Source organism: Ischnura elegans, chromosome 6, assembly GCF_921293095.1.
Source record: "Ischnura elegans chromosome 6, ioIscEleg1.1, whole genome shotgun sequence".
Taxonomy (NCBI): Eukaryota; Metazoa; Arthropoda; class Insecta; order Odonata; family Coenagrionidae; genus Ischnura; species Ischnura elegans.
In genome coordinates, this window is record NC_060251.1 from 91,828,437 (window position 1) to 91,848,876 (window position 20,440).

At 37.3% G+C, this 20,440-nt stretch overlaps 2 long non-coding RNA genes across 5 annotated transcripts; both read left to right on the top strand.

The window, feature by feature from the left end:
- Window positions 1-2,738: 2,738 nt before the first annotated feature.
- LOC124161172 lies at window positions 2,739-7,385 on the top strand. 4 transcript variants are annotated; one of them, XR_006865336.1, is made up of 4 exons: window positions 2,739-4,930; window positions 5,016-5,188; window positions 5,843-5,974; window positions 6,131-7,385. It is a non-coding gene; the product is annotated as an uncharacterized LOC124161172 (long non-coding RNA). The 4 variants fall into 4 exon arrangements; XR_006865337.1 differs by lacking the exon at window positions 5,843-5,974 and having other exon boundaries at window positions 6,131-6,803; window positions 7,246-7,385; XR_006865338.1 differs by lacking the exon at window positions 5,843-5,974 and having other exon boundaries at window positions 6,131-6,585; window positions 6,677-7,385.
- A 6,991-nt stretch (window positions 7,386-14,376) lies between these two features.
- On the top strand, window positions 14,377-15,194 carry LOC124160359. The gene is made up of 2 exons (XR_006865147.1): window positions 14,377-14,585; window positions 14,731-15,194. It is a non-coding gene; the product is annotated as an uncharacterized LOC124160359 (long non-coding RNA).
- Window positions 15,195-20,440: the final 5,246 nt, after the last annotated feature.

Genomic DNA, 20,440 nt, shown 5'->3' on the forward strand with positions numbered 1-20,440 from the left:
TATGATAAGGCATAGTCACTCACATGAGGTAAGGTTTGGAAAAAAGGAATAAACAGATATATGGCTGACAGCATAAATTTATGCTTGAATTTTTACACAGGGAAAACATAGATGACTCAATTAAATAGAGATGGGTCGAATAGCAGATTTCTCGAATTCGAATATCGAATTCGAATATTAAATCATTGCTCGAATATTCGAATACCTCGAATTTCGAATACCTCGAATACTAAATGATGAATGCTGGAATGTTTGACTCGGTTGCCTATGCAGCAGGCAACACAAGATTTTGGGGAGTAATTTTGATTTCCTTTAAATGATTCGAACAGGAATTTAGCTGATTAATGAATATTTTAATTTTATGGAAACAATTGGGCATATCATTAATTCAACTAACATCGCTTTACCCCCACTTCTGCTGCCAAGTGCTAGCTGACAATCTGAGGCATTTTGCAAAATACAAGCTCTTCTCCACCGGATTTTCTTCAATTATTTTCAGTCCATCTTTGGGAGTTCTCACGAGATAAGATGATGAATTGGAATTGCTATCAGGGAGAAACCAAATATTCTGAGAAAATATCCCTTTGTCTGGGACTGTAACAATAAAGATTTATAGCACCACTCATAAATTGTAACTTGATATATGCTATCGGAAAAAAATACCGCATCAACTTCCGAGAAGCTCTGCTGCTCATATCGAGTTTCGCCAGAATGCTAAGTCTCCGTCGTATTTTGACATTTATTTCTTTGCGTAAAATGCTTAAATAAACTCAGAAATACGTCGTGTTTGGTCTTATCCTTTTTGAAATTACGCGCACATTACTAATATTTCAATTCAATAAAGGTGTAACATCAATTGACGAAAGTCATTCTTAGACACCTTTTGTGCTAATAGATGACTCATGCAGCGGTTGACCTCCACAGAAATGGGGAACTTCGAAGCTGGTAGGAAAAAAAAGGTCAGTGGGGGAGAAAAGGGAGGGCCCGAAACACGTTTCTATTGTTCTCGTGTAACTTGGTATTTTTTCGAAGCTAAGGTCTTCGTAATATGATCCCTGCGCGAGCTGTGACCTTTTTTTATTTCGAAGAAGAGAAAAGCTTCAGAGGGGGGGCTAGTGCTGAATGGAGAGGGATACCGGATCTTGGGAAATGCGCTAATGTAAGTATCCCACGGTACTCACACAGCAGTCGACCTCCAGAAATGGGGAACTTCGAAGCAGGTAGCCAGAAAAAGGTCAGTGGGTGAGAAAAGGGGGGAGGGCGTGAAACACGTTTTTATTGTTCTCGTAACTCGATATTTTTTTCGAAGCAGGGGTCTTCGTAATGCGATCCCTGAGCGAGCTGGGACCTTTTGTTTGATTTCTGAGAAGAGGAAAGCGTCAGAGTGGGTGAGGCGAGGGCTGAATGGAGGGGGATAGCGGATCGTGGGAAATGCCCTAAGGTTGCTATCCCACGGCACTGAGGTTCTCCTGGTGGGGGGGAATCGGGGATTTTCGGATTTTTTCACCCGACCATTTTCGGTTCCCCTCTTCGAACTCTTTTCACCGCTAAAATCCACGAATTTGATGTAATTCGTCAACTTGCGTAAAACGGCGCTGCGAGCACTAAATGACCACAGTTCTCTACATTTTTCCGAGTCAACTACCAACGACGTGCGTGCGACAGTGTATGACGCGAAATTCAAAGTATTCGAGGTATTCGAGGCGGTACTTTTCGCATAACTATTCGAAACCTCGAATATCGAATACTTTCTAATATTCGAGGTATTCGAGTAGTCGCGGATACTATTCGCACATCTCTACAATTAAAGAAAAACAGCTTGGAGTTAATTCTACATGAAACAGTTAAACTTTTATGCAACTACAGTGGCGCCGACTCCATGGGGCCTGAGGGGGGCCGAGCCTCCTCAAAAATTCGTTATGGGTGTGAGGAAAAAATGTGTTAGGCTTGTCGATTTTCCCCGGAGTGTCAAGATGTCGAGATTTGAGTTATCAGGGTTCTAATGTTGATCATATGGCTCTTCCAAAATGCTTAAGAAAACTTAAAACCCACTACTTATAACATTTTCCGGAGCCGGATCCCCGGTTTGGGCCCCCCCAATACTTTTTGTAAGTCGGCATCCCTGTGCAACTAAAATCTTAATGCATACCTTTTCTAAATATAATGTCTATTCATACAACAAAAAAGAAGAGTAATTTCAAAAATGAAAACATTACGTACTGCTGTAACTAAATGAACTGCCGCCCTTAAAGGCGCCCCTTGGACTGCGATGCCCCCTAGGCACGTGCCTATTTTGCCTTACTGTAAATCCGGTCCTGTTTACATGGAGATAAGTATTGTTGTGTTGTTGATCTTCCTAAGAAACTCATTACCCACACAGCACAAAGTGAATAATATGCACATAATATTCAAATATTATGCGAATATTATGCCACCACAATGGTATAAAACGCGCATATTATGTACATAATATGTGCATATAAATGGTATAATGTCCTCATAAATTGCGGTATTATGCGCATTATATGCGGAATATATGCAGTGATGGAATGGCATAATATGCACATAATATTCAAATATTATGCGAATATTATGCCACCACAATGGTATAAAACGCGCATATTATGTACATAATATGTGCATATAAATGGTATAATGTCCTCATAAATTGCGGTATTATGTGCATAATATGCGGAATATATGCAGTGATGGAATGGCACAATATTTGCATATACCCTACAAGCACACAGGAGACTGTCTCTTGACGACAGGTAAGAGACCCCGAGGAGATGGCCGCCCTCTCCCCTTTCTCCCTTGGTTCGTCAATTTTCGAGTGTTCACCCCCACCCACTTCCGCTTCTTTCCGAGGTCAACACTTCGCCTTTCCGAAATTACATTATCTTCAAGAGGCATTATGCGGATACCGAGTGATCATGGCTGTATATTTAATTATTTTCTAATTTTATATTGGTAATTCGTCGTGGTATAACACGAATTAGACATTAATTAGTATAATTATATCGCTGACTACGCCGATACCGGAAAAGAGCCCTTCCTCCCCCTTGCAACATCCGCTTCGTCTCTTTCACTTTGTGCCATAACTCGAATCTGAGAGGTCCTGCCTTCGAAGTTACGATCACCGCACGTGTTTATCCTCATTGTTGGAGCTTGCCGGTTCTTGCAATCGCTTTTTCAACTGCGTCCATTTTCACCGCTTTGAGGTAAGTACTGATTAATTTGTATCCCTGCTAATTTTTATGGCATTATCATATTGTCTTCACGTGTCCCAAAGGACTTAGATTTTGTCATTTATTCGGTAGTGTATTCGATTCGCTTATGGTTGCCTTTTACATGTATTTTCATGTGTCACTCATTAACCTCATTAAGGATAATATTCGTTATCTAATGTACCTACCTTAGTGTTGATCCCAAATCGCCTCGTGCAAGTCGAAAATATTCACGAAGCATGGCCGTTATCCTTCCGACGCTATTATTTACTCTGTGGACTATTATTAAGTTTTGTTGAATTCCCGATAATAAGGAAAATTAATGTAAACAGCAGATTTATTTTGAGACATTAAAATTAATGAAAGTTGATATGTTTAATATTCGGCTAGCCGCCATGTTGTGTGGCTCGAGGTGCATTGTCACATTTACTGATATAGATTATAATAATGAATTGATGTCCTTTAGTCTCGCTAATACTCGAGAACCGATTTGGCTCATATTGATTTTAAAATGTTGGTGAGTGAAAGTTCAGGGAAGGTTTAAAAGGTGAGAATATTATGAGGTATATGTGGCCTTGGAATCGGCCCTGAATATTTTCCGTAAGAAGGACAGGTAAAGTTCGTTATGAACGACTGCAACCTTTTCTTTTGCATATTTAAAATAGTGATAATGGTTGCACATAGTTGGAGCATATAACATTGGAAAGAAAAATAAATTCCCATTCTTGCACTCGAATTTCGTCTTCTGCGTTATTTACCTTGAATTTGGGGAAAGTATTCGAAAAAATGCTGAAAATTTAGTGACATATAGGCTCACTATCCCCTTGATTGTTGATTTACCTCATAAAAAGCTGATTTATCATTGTGGGTAAACTTTTCTCGGGATTCCCTCCGGGTTAATGTTTTTATATCGGCCAACGTTTCAAGTACCGTCTCGGCACTCATCATCAGGGCTGAATCATAAGGGCAGCTCATTTATCACTGTTTATTCACAAATAGGGTGCGCGAAATGATTTTCACATACTTTACGTTAATTTCGTTACTATCAGTTCATTGTTGATGTTAACGTAGTCAGTTGATTTTGTAGTTTGACATAGCGCCAATATTTACTTGTAAGTGCGCGAGAAATTAAATACTTTGATCATTCATAATGCTAAGGAGATGGCGACCAAACTTAGGTCGTTCAATTCAATCAAATATGCAAATCAGATTAATCGGTTAAGACGCAGTACTCATGTGATCCTGCAATGAGTTGCATTTAACTATGATTGGGTTGTAAATTATTGTACCGATAAATCAGTGCAGTTGGGGAAATACTAATAATTTTTTAATATTGCAAGGAATTTCTCTTCTGACTTGGTATCATAAATAAATATGGAAAGTGGAACTGGTTGATTGGCATCTCAGTGGATGTTCCTGTTAATAGTGGTAGATTTTAATCTTGGTGAGTGCTTCTTGTGATTTATCAATATCCACCCTTACAGTTTATATGTGTGGACTAAGAGAAATTTTTTACATCTTCATTAGTAGGTGGTGAAGTAACAACCTGACGATTGGATCATCGTTCTTCTGATTCTGGTGGGCAACAATTACTCCAGGGTGACTCTCTTCTGCCTTGGTATCATAAATATCTATGGGAAGTGGAACTGGCTGATTGGCATCTCAGTGGATGTTCCTGTTAATAGTGGTGGTTTTTAATGTTGGTGAGTGCCTCTTGTGATTTATCAATATCCACCCTTATTGTTTATATGTTTGGAGTAATCGAATTTTTTACACCTTCATTAATAGGTGGTGAAGTAAGGACTTCACAATTGGATCATCGTTCTTCTGATTCTGGTGGGCAACAATTACTCCAGGGTGACTCTCTTCTGCCTTGGTATCATAAATATCTATGGAAAGTGGAACTGGCTGATTGGCATCTCAGTGGATGTTCCTGTTAATAGTGGTGGTTTTTAGTCTTGGTGAGTGCTTCTTGTGATTTACCAATATTCACCCTTACAGTTTATATGTATGGACTAAGAGAAATTTTTTACATCTTCATTAGTAGGTGGTGAAGGAACAACCTGACGATTGGATCATCGTTCTTCTGATTCTGGTGGGCAACAATTACTCCAGGGTGATTCTCTTCTGACTTGGTATCATAAATATCTATGGAAAGTGGAACAGGTTGATTGGCATCTCAGTGGATGTTCCTGTTAATAGTGGTGGTTTTTAGTCTTGGTGAGTTCTTTTTATTTCTTTTTATCCACCCTTATTGTTTATATGTTTGGAGTAATCGAATTTTTTACATCTTCATTTACCCCTTGGTTGGGGGCAGAAATTTCCTTATCTTTCACCTGGTGGGGAGCAAATCCAACGATTTTCGGAGATGCCGTTATTGGAAAAAAAATTTATAGTAAAGCTATTGCACAAAAATGGCAATATACTTCAAATATATTGGTATAGAACCTCTGACAAAGCAAAAAACATGCAATGATGCATAAAGAATGAATATTCATGCCTTCTCCGCATAACATTGCGACGCGACGGCACGCGCGACTATAGTCGAGCTCCCCACATGGGGAGTATAGTCCGCTTGCGACTATAGTCGCTCTCCCCAGTTAAGGGGTTAATAGGTGGTGAAGCAAGGACCTCACGATTGGATAATCGTTCTTCTGATTCTGGTGGCCAAAATTCTCTGTGAGGATGATTTTCCTCTGGTATCGTAGCTGAGAATTGGATGACTTAAACATAGGGAGTGGAAAGTGGTATTGATACAGCTTGCTTATTTTTTAATGTTGCTGTTTTTTGTGTGTTTACATGAGATGATGATTTAGAACTCCGTAGGTTCTTAGTTGTCGTTATCTTGCTTGGTTATTGTGTAGCTTAATTCTGTAGTAACAGATATTTTTCTTTATTAATAGGCAGAGTTATCGGTGTCGTAGTGATGTATCCTGTTTGGTTTCTTTTGCTGGTGGGAGACATTCACAATAAGGATTATTCTGCAGCGACAATCTGCCTATTATGCCATTTTGGGTGAAGAATCTTAGGAGGCACAGCTTTATCCGTAATCTTTGGTTTTATTTTACTCATTATCCTCTCATATATGGTTGATATTTAATTAGTTTTGGTTAATGTACTTGATGGACTCTCTCATTCCTTTTTTATTGTCATTTTTATATTTGATGCAGTTTAATGGAGTAATAGAAATTTCTTAATTTTTTTAGTAGGTGACATATAAATGGTTCATTTCCACACCCGTTTGACCACATATCTGCATTCCTCATGCAGTAGCCGTACCGTTTTGGGCATATTAATATAATAGAGGAACTATTATCGATGGATTCTTTGGCAGTTGTTCCCATACTTATGTTGTTGGGTGGTTATGTGAAACTTGCCAAGTTCTCTGCAAGTAAATTCTTCGTCAATATTTTGAGTGATTACAATTTTTTTAATTTCTTCATTTTCAGGCAATTTGTTCTTATTACCTTGTGATGGAACATGTTAATACCTTCTGATGGTGAGCATGGTTCACAGCCATAATGAATCTCCACAATGTAGTGAAGCAGGCATGATATTCTGCAGTAGAATTAGAAGGTTGTGCACTTAATCCTTGGCAGAGATGCCTGGTGTTTTTCTGTTGTTTCATTTAAGATAGGGAACAATGGAAATCCCTCGTGTATTGTTTATTCTTAAGTATGGGTTTAACATATGGCATGGTGACATTCTTGGGATATTGCTGTGAGGATGAAGATGCTATTTTCTAAAATGCATAGCTTTGTTATTGCGATTCTGCAGTTTTTAATTCAGGGAGGATTCTTTACAGATTTCCTTTTTTGTTCATTTTATCTTTAAAATCTCATCTTGTTCTTGTGTATCAAGTATGTTATTTTCATTATGTATTGGCTCTGTTAAGTGGGCATTGCATAGTATTTTAGCTGACCTGAGAGAATACGTGTTAAAGTTCCCAAAGCATTATTATTGTTTTTGTGTAGTCATAGCATTTTCTTAATGCGAGTATTCTGCTTTTTCTTTTCAGGTGTTGCTTCAGTCCCTTGATGTCCAGTGGCCTTGTGAAAAGCTGTTTCTATGTAATAGGAGTTCATCTTTGAAGTTCCTCTGACATTCAATGTGGCTTGTTCTAATACTTTTTGTAAATAAACCAATATTTGAAAATGCCTGATTTTCTTTGACATTTCCTACGTTTGTCACCGAGATTTCTGTTTGTGTGTTGTCATCGCTGTAGCAGTCCATTAACACCATGTTCGTAAGTAATATGCTTTAATGTCAATTCGCATACGCCACGGATTTATAAGTGGCCGGTTAATATGTCCTGATTTGGAATAGTGAAGTAGCGGTCGGCTGTAGCTCGCTGCTCGTAGTGCTGATAAATGACAACAGATGGCGCCACCGTCGCACAGTTGTTGTGTCCGACGTAGTTCGCGTGGTTATCGCTTGATGGCGCATGAATCGGAAATCGGAGACCGTCTCTTGAGTAGTGCGGACATTTCGTCATGGGTTCGTCATCGTATCGTCCGGCCGTCTCCTTGTTGTCTCCGGAGACGCTTACCGCTTCCGGGAGGCGGTCTCTTTGGTTTCTGTAGAGAGTCTCTAAAGCCCGTATGACACTTGCCAATTTATTGGCCAATCCATTGGATATTGGATTGTGTACCCACTGACACACGCCAATTTCTAGCCCAATCTCAGTTTCACAATATTGGGCACAATTTCTTGGCCAATCTACAATTTAGAACAGGTTCTATTTTCTCGAGGCCAATCTCCAATCAGAACTCAGTCTTGTCGACTCCTAGTGGCCAAAACTAGAAGCTCTTTGCAAAACATTTCACCTCGGAATTTTAATATCATATATAAAAACTTTACAAGCATAGCAACCCATGAAATAGCTCAAATAATTAATGTGTACTTTGAGAGAATATAAATTCACAAACATCAACTGTCTAAAGTGGGTAATTCGGAAATAACATTTCGGATATGTAATGAATAAAAACGTCGTGTTTCTCCTCGATAGCGTCTATATTTTGTTTATTTTACAATTATTAAACTATTTTTCATGATTTGAGCGCTAAAGTTTCGGGTGAAAGTCCCAATTGATGACACAATATCTGTTTATTCGATGAACATATTCCAGCCAAAACGAGCCGCTACGTTATCTTGGCTCACCTATGAGATCACCATATTGCCTATCTCTCATCATTCAAGGAACTCACCCGAATGAAATTTCGAGCAATTCGAGAATATCTTTGCAGCCCCTCGAAATAGTTATTAAATTTACAATTATTATGCCACCTCCCATTCTGTAGCTCATTGGCAATTAACCTGCGTCTTGAGATGCTCTTTTGTCATTTTGTGTTATGTGGCGTTCTCTAGTGGGGTATTAGAACACTATAACGGCCAATATTGGTGTAAATATTGGTACGTGTCATACGATGCGTAAAGCCCAATATTTTTACCAATATTGGGCCAATTTATTGGCCAATATATTGGCCAATAAATTGGCAAGTGTCATACGGGCTTAAGGATTCGGGGGAGACAGTCTCCCGTGTGCTAGCTGGGTATACGGAATATATGCATCTTTTATATTCTCCTCATATATTCCGTATATATGCAAACATTATGCCATTCCATCAGTGCATATATTCCGCATATTATGCACATAATATCGCAATTTATGAGGACATTATGCCATTTATATGCACATATTATGTACATAATATGCACAAGTTATACCATTGATGTGGCTATATACATAGGCGGATCCAGGGGGGGGGCACGGGGGCACGTGCCCCCCCCAGACCCTTAAAAATATGCTAGATTTTTAATACGGTCCCATTATCATTTCGTTCGTTTTGTCCCAGACAGCACACTGGTAACGGTATACATATACCGTAAGTATACCAGGTGTATACTGTTTCCTTGAGAAACTGTATACATGTTTTAGATTCTAAGTATACATAAACAGTATCCTGAAGCGTATACGTATACAGTATACGAAAGGTATCTGTATACCTTTCATATACTGTATACGTATGTGCTACATATGGAAACAGTATCTGAGAGGTATATGTATACCTTTCATATACTGTTTCCATATGTAATCTCAGTGGCGGATGCATATGGGAGGCACGCCCCCAACCCTTTCCTGGCCGCCCGCATAACCAAACATTGCAGGACTACAATTTTAACTTTTTTATGTCAAAAGATGGCTTTGTATTTCATGTGCGTATAATCAGTTCAAATAACACTTTCTTAAACTTTGCATCTGACTTGATTATTTTTTTAGGATAAAAGTAAAGGTTGGTCAAGATATCTTTTGCGCCCCCTCTAGAGTTTTTTTCTGTAACCGCTACTGTGTAGCCATTAGTAAATAATATGTGCCCTTTAAAGGTTACTCTGTCCGTATACTATTTCCATATGTAGCCTTCAGTATACACAGCGTCCTTTCCAATGGGCTAAAACCTTTCCGTTACTTGCGTGCTCCTATGACCCCCAAGAGCTACACTGACAGGAATAAATCTAAATTACCTCAGGAAGGGCCACTCACGCCAAATATGTGGAAGGGTAGGAGCCAGACGAATGGTAGTCCACGTGATGGTGTCACGTGAAAAACACTGTTGGAATTTAGTTGGAAAACCTTACCAGCTAACTCTTCCCTGAAAACATGGAGTGGGACCTGTTCGCAAAGGGCAGGTGCCATTCACGGCAGCGAGGTTGGCAAAGCAAATAATTACGTTTGTACATGTATCTTCATTCTTTGTAAAGGTATCGGCTCGAGCCGCTACTCTCTTCTCATTCTCCTTCTGGTTTCATTGGATAAAGACGTCGTCTCATTTAATATCTTTAAACTGATTCATCAGTGAATTTATTTTCCCCGGTTGGCTTCAGGCAGCAGGCTAGCCCTGGCAAAAATGAAGGAGGCTGATAACGGTGCTGGAGAGTTTTTTATCATTTCTGTTCGGAACACCCAAGAACGCCGTCCGCCTGGGTTATTAAGAAATGCAGATTAATTTAAAAAATCAATGAACTGCCTTAAGATGTAAAAAATCCTGCCATGAAAAGTCCCTATTTTCATAAAGAAAAATGCTCTTCGAAATGTGATTTCAATCGTGCTTTTTTATCTACTGAGGCGATGAAACAAAAAAGATATTTTTCAGTGGAATATCTTTTTTGTATCAAGTCATAACGCGATGCCAAGATTTGGACTCCCGCCCGTGATTTCGACCTATCGATAGTGGATTCCGTCGATAGTCGATTCCACCAGTAGTCGATTTCCACAGAAACATATGAAAACATAAATGCGTCCATAACCGCTTTCACAATGAAAGACCCCGCGAATAATGTTACGTTCACTGTGTTGTGTTCGTCGTTTGCGAAATTGATCCTGCCGAAGTTTATCAGCCTCTTAAGTTCTTCATTTACTTGTTTCACCTGCACCAAGGCAATCAATTACCGTTATAACTTAACTTTGTAGTGTTGTGTTTGCAGTTTGCGAAACTTGTCCAATGAAAGTTTATCAACCGCTCAAGTGCTACTTTCGCTTCCTTCATCAGAATCTGGGTAAGTAGAAGTGTTGCCATTGCCACATTTTTTATTTTAAATGACGCAAATTCTTAATATTTTCAACCTTCTCACACTTTCTGAGACTGAGGGATCCATCTTCTATTGATTGAAAAACTTTGCATTTGCGTAAACTTTAATTTATTTATGTGCTTGACGCATTTAATCACCGTAGTGTGGGAGGAATGTGAACAAACATTTCTCGACTTTACTATTTATTAAGTCATTTAAAGTTATTTACATATTTTTAATTAGCTGTTGTGCCATTAGTGTTGCTTCCTTTAAAATGTAATCATATTTGTTGGAGATCAGAAGGTATTTCACTCTTTAGGTTTAGACAAATTGGTTTTAAATTATTAAGAATTAAATTCTCAAATTAATTTAGTACTTCGATTATTCAAGGTGAATAACTTATCGTTTTTTACATATAGAACTGATGGGGAAGTTTTTCGAAATATCCTTTGTTGAATGTTGGTATTTATATAGCTTAAGGGAAAATCCCATGAATAGAGATTACTTTTTAACAAAGTGACTTACTTTAACTAGACAAATTAGATGTATCACTAATAGATTCTAATAAAGTTTATGTGATATTATTTACAGGTGTAGTAAGGAAGAATTTTCCAAATTGCCAATGATGAAGAAATACGAGGAAAAGTGAGCTTGTTCTTCATGGATTCTTGTGACCTTAAGGAAGGATAATCAGGCAAAAACATTGATATTGATCCTATTGGTCTTTATTTTCGTTTACATTGAATAAAGGCATTTCTAACGGTATTTGTTATTTATCAACACTCATCAAAATATTCAGAAAATATTTGTCTTGTTATATTTGACATCTAAATTCTTACTACTTCTTAAATTGACTTTTAACTTACTATGCTTAGTGAATTTACTCATACGATAAGATGTTTTTTTTACATTGGATGAATAGACTGATTAAATAATACTGTGAGAGGATCCGCTAAAACCTCTTGACGATAATTAAGCACAAAATGTGGTTTACCGTCCGGGCTTTGCCCCTTTATTGTGTCTAATGAATTCAATCTCTTATGTATTTCTGAGATTGTGTGGTATATTAGTAAAAATATGTGTAATATTTAGTTAAATATAATTATTTTGTTTTAACAGCACACATGTGTTTTCCATTTCCTCTGTAGACCCTGTAAGACCTGAATTTCACAGATTTTTTTTCTCTATTCAATTTATTGTCAGCAAGAAGTCTCAAACAAACTGGTAAGTGTTCCCACAGAACAATGCAAAACACACTAGCATGTTACACTATGTTTATGAACGCTCTCTGCTGCTTAGACAGGATGTTCTCAAATGTACGTAAACACTCTGAAATGCTGGAGATGTCACTCACACTAAATGACAAAATGGATGTACTAGTACTTCCACGCTTGCACTAAATACACACTGGCACCAGAACAGAGATTTAGTTTCTGTTTTTCTACTTTAATTTCAGTTTTAATACAGCAGTGCATGTCAACAACTGCATTCAGGATTTTGCTCAATCAAGAAAAATATACTCAGGGTGTTCAGTGATTGGGAATCTGGAAATATGCATGATTTTTGGTCACTCAAAATATCCATGAATTTTTGCTCCTGCTTGGAATTTAAAATCTTTTATTTCAAACTCGTTTCACATGAAATTTGTCTGTGCAAGGCCAATTTTCAGGCCTATTTTAAATACTTACATGCATGCTTCAAAATGCATTGATTGCATTTTAAATTGCACTTTATGAGTGCAAACACTGATTAGATAACTTTTTCAATTTTAACAAATTTGTTGATATTCCAAGTGTTGCATTCATAAAATAAGTGAATAATTTCTTTGAAAAATGTAAGAATTTTAACTAGGATAATACATAATTATAGAATTAATTAAAAGTATTCAGTAAATGTAGTTTTGTAAAATTCGTATACATAGCTTTTATCTCGTAAGATTGACCTGGAATTTAGTAAAATTTCCCTAGAAAACCTGGAATTCTGCAGGAATTTTTCTGCTTTCATACATATATACGTCTTGTATACTGTATATATATATGTCTTGTATACTGTATACGTATACTGTATATGCGTGGTAGGAGGACATTTGCTGCGTTATATACATTTGGTAGATGGTGGGTAGAAGGTTTTTATACGTATACAGTATACGTGTATCTTCTACTGTATACGCATGTTATACACTACGTATACGTATATTTAATGTATACAGTAGCATGTGTGCTGTCTGGGGTATGACGAAGTATCCTTGTGCCCCCCCCTGAACAAAATCCTGGATACGGGCTTGCTTGTGCCCCTCCCAGAAAGAAATCCTGGATCCGCCCCTGGCTATATATATGCACATATTATACCCATATATGCCATTTATATGCACCTTTTATGTACATATTATGCACAATTTATACCATGGATGTGGCCTAAAATATATGCGCATATTATGCCCATATATACCATTTATATGCTCCTTTTATGTACATATTATGCACGATTTATACCATTGATGTGGCTATATATATGCACATATTATACCCATATATATATGCACCTTTTATGTACATATTATGCACAATTTATACCATGGATGTGGCCTAAAAAATATATGCGCATATTATACCATTTATATGCTCCTTTTAGGCACGATTTATACCATTGATGTGGCTAAATATACGCACATATTATACCCATATATACCATTAGTATGCACCTTTAGGTACATGTTATGCACATTTTATACCATATCTACGAACCTTTTATGCATATTTTATACCGTTGATGCGTGATAACATGCAGTTGCATAATATTCGAAAATTACATGAATAAAAATTGATTTCTGGAAACGAGGAGAAATTTAATGAATCATTCATGTAGACACAGCATAGGTACATTGCACTAAAACAAGGCACAATCCTTCATCGTTGTATCACAAATATACAAATATTCAGTTAGGAGTCCTATATCATCGCAAATTTGGTTTAAATATCATGTGAATGACATCTAATGACAAACATTCGCCCTTCCGGCACAGCAGAAATTCTTTACATAAATGGAAGAGAAAAAATGGAGAAAATATATCTGTAGAGAAATCACAGGGTAGGAATTTCCCTATCTTTTCTGTTCGCAGAGAGCCCACAAGATTATTTACGGCTCTAGCGCTAATAATGCAGTGAAATTACTTGTAAATCAGATTCAAAGGGCTGACGCATATGGAGAGCTAATTAAGATTTTTGTTCCACCATTAAAGAAACAATTATAACATACTATTTAGCGTTTTAAATTCTCGAAGTGGACCATTATGCGCGAAAGGTTGTTATTGTGATGAGTACAAATGCTTCGATTTTAAGAATAACTTTATTCCCTTAGCCCTAACGATAAATTTCATTTCATGTTGACATTGGTACAACTTTATAATAATTCATCTGCACGTAATAGGCACGTTTTAGGGGACGAGATGTCCTCAATACCCAACTTTGAGATGTTTCTCGTCTGCTAACCGAAAGCCATAAAAGAAGACTATCGATTCATACAATCGATATGATTGAAATCGAAATGCTGCCATGCTGCTCGAGTAACAACATCAATAACGGGATAACGGTTAGAAACGGTTGCAATCACGAATGTTTTGAAAGTTGTCTCTATTATTCCTCGTGCTGTATGAATGAAAGCGGTTGAAAATGAAGTATCTTTTACCAACGGAGTAACGCAGTAGTCTCTGCACTGTCTCACGCCCTGAAATTAACGCAGACGAGTATGTAAACAGTGGGATCTGTATTTGAAGCATGGAAGAAGATGTTTGAAGTAAGTATCATTAATTTCTCTTATGTTTTCCATGCTGACTAGCATTTACTAATGAAATGTTGCTGGAATAACGTATTATATAACAGTATTTCTTTCCATGCTCGTTATTAATGTATGCATTGTGCAATTTCAAATTATTTTTTAGCGGAATAACTTGAGTGGAACTCGTTGGTGTTGTTATATCCTAATAGTCCGGCATTTCCATCGTCCTTTGTCGTCTATGATGTTATTGCAGTGCTAAATTTACCCATCTAACGTCAAGATAAGTACCGTATAAGTCATATTTTAATTGTTGTCACCTAGGTTTGTTTTGAATGTGAAATAAGTAGTATATCCTAAGTGTTGTGAGGATATGACGAAAATCATCATTTCGATATGAGTATACTGTTACCTATTCCTCGACATTGGAGGTGAGTTTCATTCTTTTCTCGTCATCACGTTTAACAGCCGTACCATACTTCTTTGCAGATATGCTGAAAACAGGGGAACTGTGGGCCCTAAATGGAGCTTTCTGTGGGAAAGGCCTTGGGCAAATGAACGGGCAGATGTCTAAAAATGATTTCTAAATTACGGTGTAGATGTGCCTAAATAAAGATAATTTTTTAGAGACTTGTGATTTTTTGTGTGGAAACCTCATCCCGATTAGAGTTAGCTATAAAGGTAGTAATAAGCGAGCATCGAGTATTATAGTCGCCGTTAGTTCGTTGCATGGCCTCTACGCGGCGCCCTACTCGCCGTTAGAGAAATGATTTCTCTTGTATTTAGGAAATCTTTCTCTTGGATTTCTCTAGTTTTTCTCTAACTTTTCTCCAAGATATACGTATATGGTTTCTCTTAGCGTATATGATTTCTCCGTTTTATACGGAAATTATACGTATATTTTGGTTCTATTTAAAACGTTGTGCCGGCTGGGATAATCGTTACTCATTAAATTGCGATTAGAAAGTACAAAGTATGTCACACGAATTCACAATCACAACACTCGCGATGATTCCTTCCATGACATCCGCATGGTTGAACATCTACGGTCTTTTCTTAGCGAATGTATTAAAAATGGTCCAAAATGTGATTCCAAGCCACAAAGAGGTCTTCTAATCGTATAATTATCTCTGTGTTAGTCATAGAGTTGTGGCGAGCAATCACGCAAACGATGTAAGCAAGCCGTTCTTGAAAATGCACTCCGAAACAATAAAGATAATATTGTCATTAATAATCACAAACTAAAATAATTATATGCATATATGATCAAGTACGTGATATCTTCAGGGCGAAAGTGCAGCTCACAACCTGGTTCAGTACTTAAGTGCCAAAACTTCGTCTTTCCTTGGAATAGCCTCCCTTCACTTTTCAAGCTGGGACTCTGACTGAAAAAGTACCGTCATAAGATATACATTTAGGTAATTAAAAAAATTAATTAAAGTACTGGGAATAACACTCAAAATTAGGAGCTGATAATTTCAGATTTGCTTTCTACCCTATGACAAACGACAACGACTCACGTACGTGTACTTACTTTGATTTTAAATAAAGTCCTGTTCTTCATACCATGAAGCTTATTATTCCTTATCGTATATGCGTTACCAGAATAGTACTGTGACATAAATTAGTTCCGTAAACCCATCTTTTCCTCTTTAATATTAGATTTTTCAATAGACGTTCAATTCTCCCAACTACGGCAATATGGCTACGGCAACAACTAACAACAATGAACAACAACACAACGGCCATGGACAACGGCAATATGGCTACCATGGCTATAGCTATTATGCTATTATGGCTATAGCTGCGTACCTCGCCAGACCGGAATATGCCGGTGTGTAAAATAAAAAAATAATAATAATTGTGGAGTATTCTGCGAACGATACGAAATTGTTAGTGATATATTAAAACATAAGTTTTCACATTTTTTGATACAGAGGATGTATGATCATCGATTTTTACGGATACAATCACAGTTTACGGCGGCATAATATTTAAATATAATGTGCATATTATTCGCATATTATGTGCATAATCGACGGAATATTATTTGCATATTATGCCTATCCATTTATGCAACTTTTATACTGAATAGGATTTTTGAGTTTGCTGGGTGGCCGTTAATTAATGATTCTTATAAGAATCATAATTAATGATAAAATGTTACTAACAACGAAATAATATACATACAATGTCAATATTATTAATAGTTTACGGCGGCATAATATTTAAATATAATGTGCATATTATTCGCATATTATGTGCATAATCGACGGAATATTATTTGCATATTATGCCTATCCATTTATGCAACTTTTATACTGAATAGGATTTTTGAGTTTGCTGGGTGGCTGTTGATTTATGATTCTTATATGAATCATAATTAACGATGGGATGTTACTAACAATGTAATAATATACATATTATGTCAATATTATAGTAATAGTTTACGGCGGCATAATATTTAAATATTATGTGCATATTATTCGCATAATATGTGCATAATCGACGGAATATTATTTGCATATTATACCTATCCATTTATGCAACTTTTATACGGTATAAATTTTGAGTGTGCTGTGTGGGTAGTAAGTTCTTATTGTAATTCACATAATGTTTTTTTTTTCTCAAATGTTTTGCTGACTATTCACATTTTCTTTGGGTGAAATTTCATATCAGACTGGCTGTATTGTGTTCCATTTTTTATTTGAGTGATGTCTTACTTGATTTGTTATTAAATAGGTACACATTCATACGTTTCTCATATCAGACCCTAGTGAAGAAACTTCATTCCACTTGCAAAATCATGATATCGTTGCAACTCACCACTCATAAGAATGTGTAGGGAATATAACAATGTATGTAAACAGATTTATCATGGTATAAAAATGTATTTATATCTCAGATGAGTATCATAATTAAGAATGTGTCATTGTGACTTGCAAAGTATGCATTGTTGAATTTTATTTAATATTTTCTTTGGAAGACTATGGTAATACAGTAGAACCCCGTATTTGCGTTATCGGAATTTACGTTTTCCCGCAAATTGCAAGTTTTTTTCTGGGTCCCGTCATATTTCCTATCTCTCCAATGTAAATAGAACCCTGTATTTACGCCGTGTTTTTTTCGTTTTCCCGCCATGTGCACCACGACGTGCCGACTAAAAAAAAAATTATTTGCCAACTAAAACAATTAATCGTGCATATCAGCCCATAAAAACTGTCTTTCGGCTTCCTTTCGCGCATTTTTATTTAAAAATCCAAGAGAGAGAGACGTAATGAGAATTATTTTCGGGAAGAATTTGAATGTGGCGGGACAGAACGCCACTAACGTCGAAAAGTTTAACTACGTCATCTCGTTTTCTGTCAGCGGCGAAAAGATTCATGAAACGAAAGTAGGTGTTTTGAGCAATCGAGCTATGTACTAATTATAATGCAAGAACTCCTGAAGGAATGTTGACAGTAATCATGTAGTTGATAATTTGATACGAGAGTTTGAAAGGAAACCAGACGTGATGAAACGTGATAAATGCCGTAACTATAAAACTTGACCGACAACTGGGATCATTTGCGCTGACTTCATTCAACAGTTGCGTAGCAATTATGGGTTAATTAAATACTTAAAAAACTTATTTAAACTTGAATTATCCCATTCAAGTAGCAGTGTATCGCAAACTATTGTAAATTTAAAAAATTATGAAGTCGCAAGACAGTTTGTACTACGCACTTGATCGCCGAGGAGTAGTTCAGACACTCGTGTGTTGCCAAGTTACCCTCAATTCGTACAGGAAATAGAATTTATCCGGCTTGAAAATGGGAATTCGAGGTGAAAAACGGACATTTTTAACTGACGACAAAATTAAAATTTTAGAGCTAGTCGATTCCCACACCGGAACCCGCATCGATTCAAACGCTGGCGAAGCAACTCGAATGTTGGGACTGGCAATCCGATCGGATTCCCAGTCTCAACATTCAATACCGTGGTGAAAAATCGCGATGCCATTGTAAAAATGCAAACCAGTGCGGCCATTTATCAAAAAAGAGAATATATGTGAAGAATTCCAGGTAAGAAGAAATAGAACGAATTCGAAAAGAATAGTTTTTAGGTGCAAGATCATCAAATGTCCCTGCAAATGGTGTCATCTAAAGGCCTGTTTACATAGTACATTAACCCGTACAAGTTAATGTCTAAATTATGAACACGAAAATGCACCGTGTATTCACCCAACTTGTGCGTATGCATGAACAGAAAATAGCTATTCAAACCTGTTCTAGAACCTGTTCAAATTTGGTTCATGCATTCGTAGTCGGATTTAGGGGCAGGGGACGTGCCCCCCCCCCCCCCCCAGATGCTTAAAAAAATAGACAAAATTTGCATACGGTTATCATAGGAGGCTCTATGGGGGGGGGGGGGGGCACGTGTCCCCCCAGACACTTAAAAAATATGCAAGATTTTTAATACCGTCCGGTTATCATTGCGTTCCTTTTGTATGACGTGGTATCATTGCGCCCCCCCCCCCTCTAGAACAAAATCCTGGATATGGCACTGCTAACTGTGCCCCCCAGAAAGAAATCCTGGATCCGCCTGATGGTCATCATTACGTTTGCTTTGCTTTGTGTATTACTAAAGGAGGCTTAATTCAATAAGAATAACTTTGATATAAAAATAAAGAGAATAGGGTAGTTTCCTTCATCAAAGAAAACAAAAGGCAATAACTGCGATTCGTTACCCACCATTAGTGTATTCATAATATACAAATTATTTCGTTTTATAAATTCCGGTGTAGACGAATGGCAATGGTCCATTTTTATCCTCATTTGAAAAGGGCCAGATTGGCGCCCATGCGATGCCACTCCACGTGACGTCACAGGGACCTAGTTTCTATAGGAGAAGATAGGAGTTATACGTCGTCTGAGGTTACCAATGCATGCATGAGGCGCAGAGCTCAGGGAAACATGTCTTAATAATCACTCATTAAAACTGGCTAAGGTCGGAGAGTTTTCCTCGTTTGATAAGGTATTAATAATCCTTATTTAAGCCAAGCGCTACCAGGCGGCAGGGCACTAGGCTACCCGCTGGCAGCCTGCGACGTATCAGCGCTAAGCCTCGCCTCAAGGTCACCTCACCGGGCGGAGGGGGAACCAGAAATACGACGTACGGAGAGATTTCCCATCATTCCTACTAACGCGTCGCGTTTTCGCGCGCTTGAAAATTTTCACTTTTCATTCAATCGCGAAAAATAGATATTATCATTTAAAAATCTAAAAGTGTGAAATTGTACTCCAGGAGTAATAATCTTTCGATTAAGGCAATAAAAAAATAATAGGAAACCACCCTATTGTTTAAAGTCATCGTTATATCTTGCTTTTAATCTCAATTAAACAAGATCTTTTGCCTGTCAGGCCCTCTGTGCCCTTCCCAGAAAAAAATCCTGGATCTGCCCCTGCCTACAATCGTACGTGCTAATGTATCGTGTAAACAGGCTCAAAGGCCCTTGAGAAAAAGTATATCCCCACAAGATTGGGAATCGAAGATTCCATGGCATCTATAATAATGGTTGGTTGGATAGATTCAAAAATAGGTACAGTCTTGTATATAAGATGGTGAGTGGTGAAAGCAAAGATGTTAACAAAGAGACAGCAACTCAGTGGAAAGAATATGAATATATTAGAGTTCTGGAAGGGTTACAGCCCAAAAGATGTTTTCAATGCAGACAAAACAGGATTATTTTTCAATTTTTGCTGCCAGCAAAAACACTGTGCTTCTGAGGGAAACAATGTTATGGAATAATGCTTAGTGAACAATTAAAAAATTAACATTTCCAAAGCCAGTATATGAATAAAAGTGAAAATTCTCTATTTCCCGCTATTTGCATT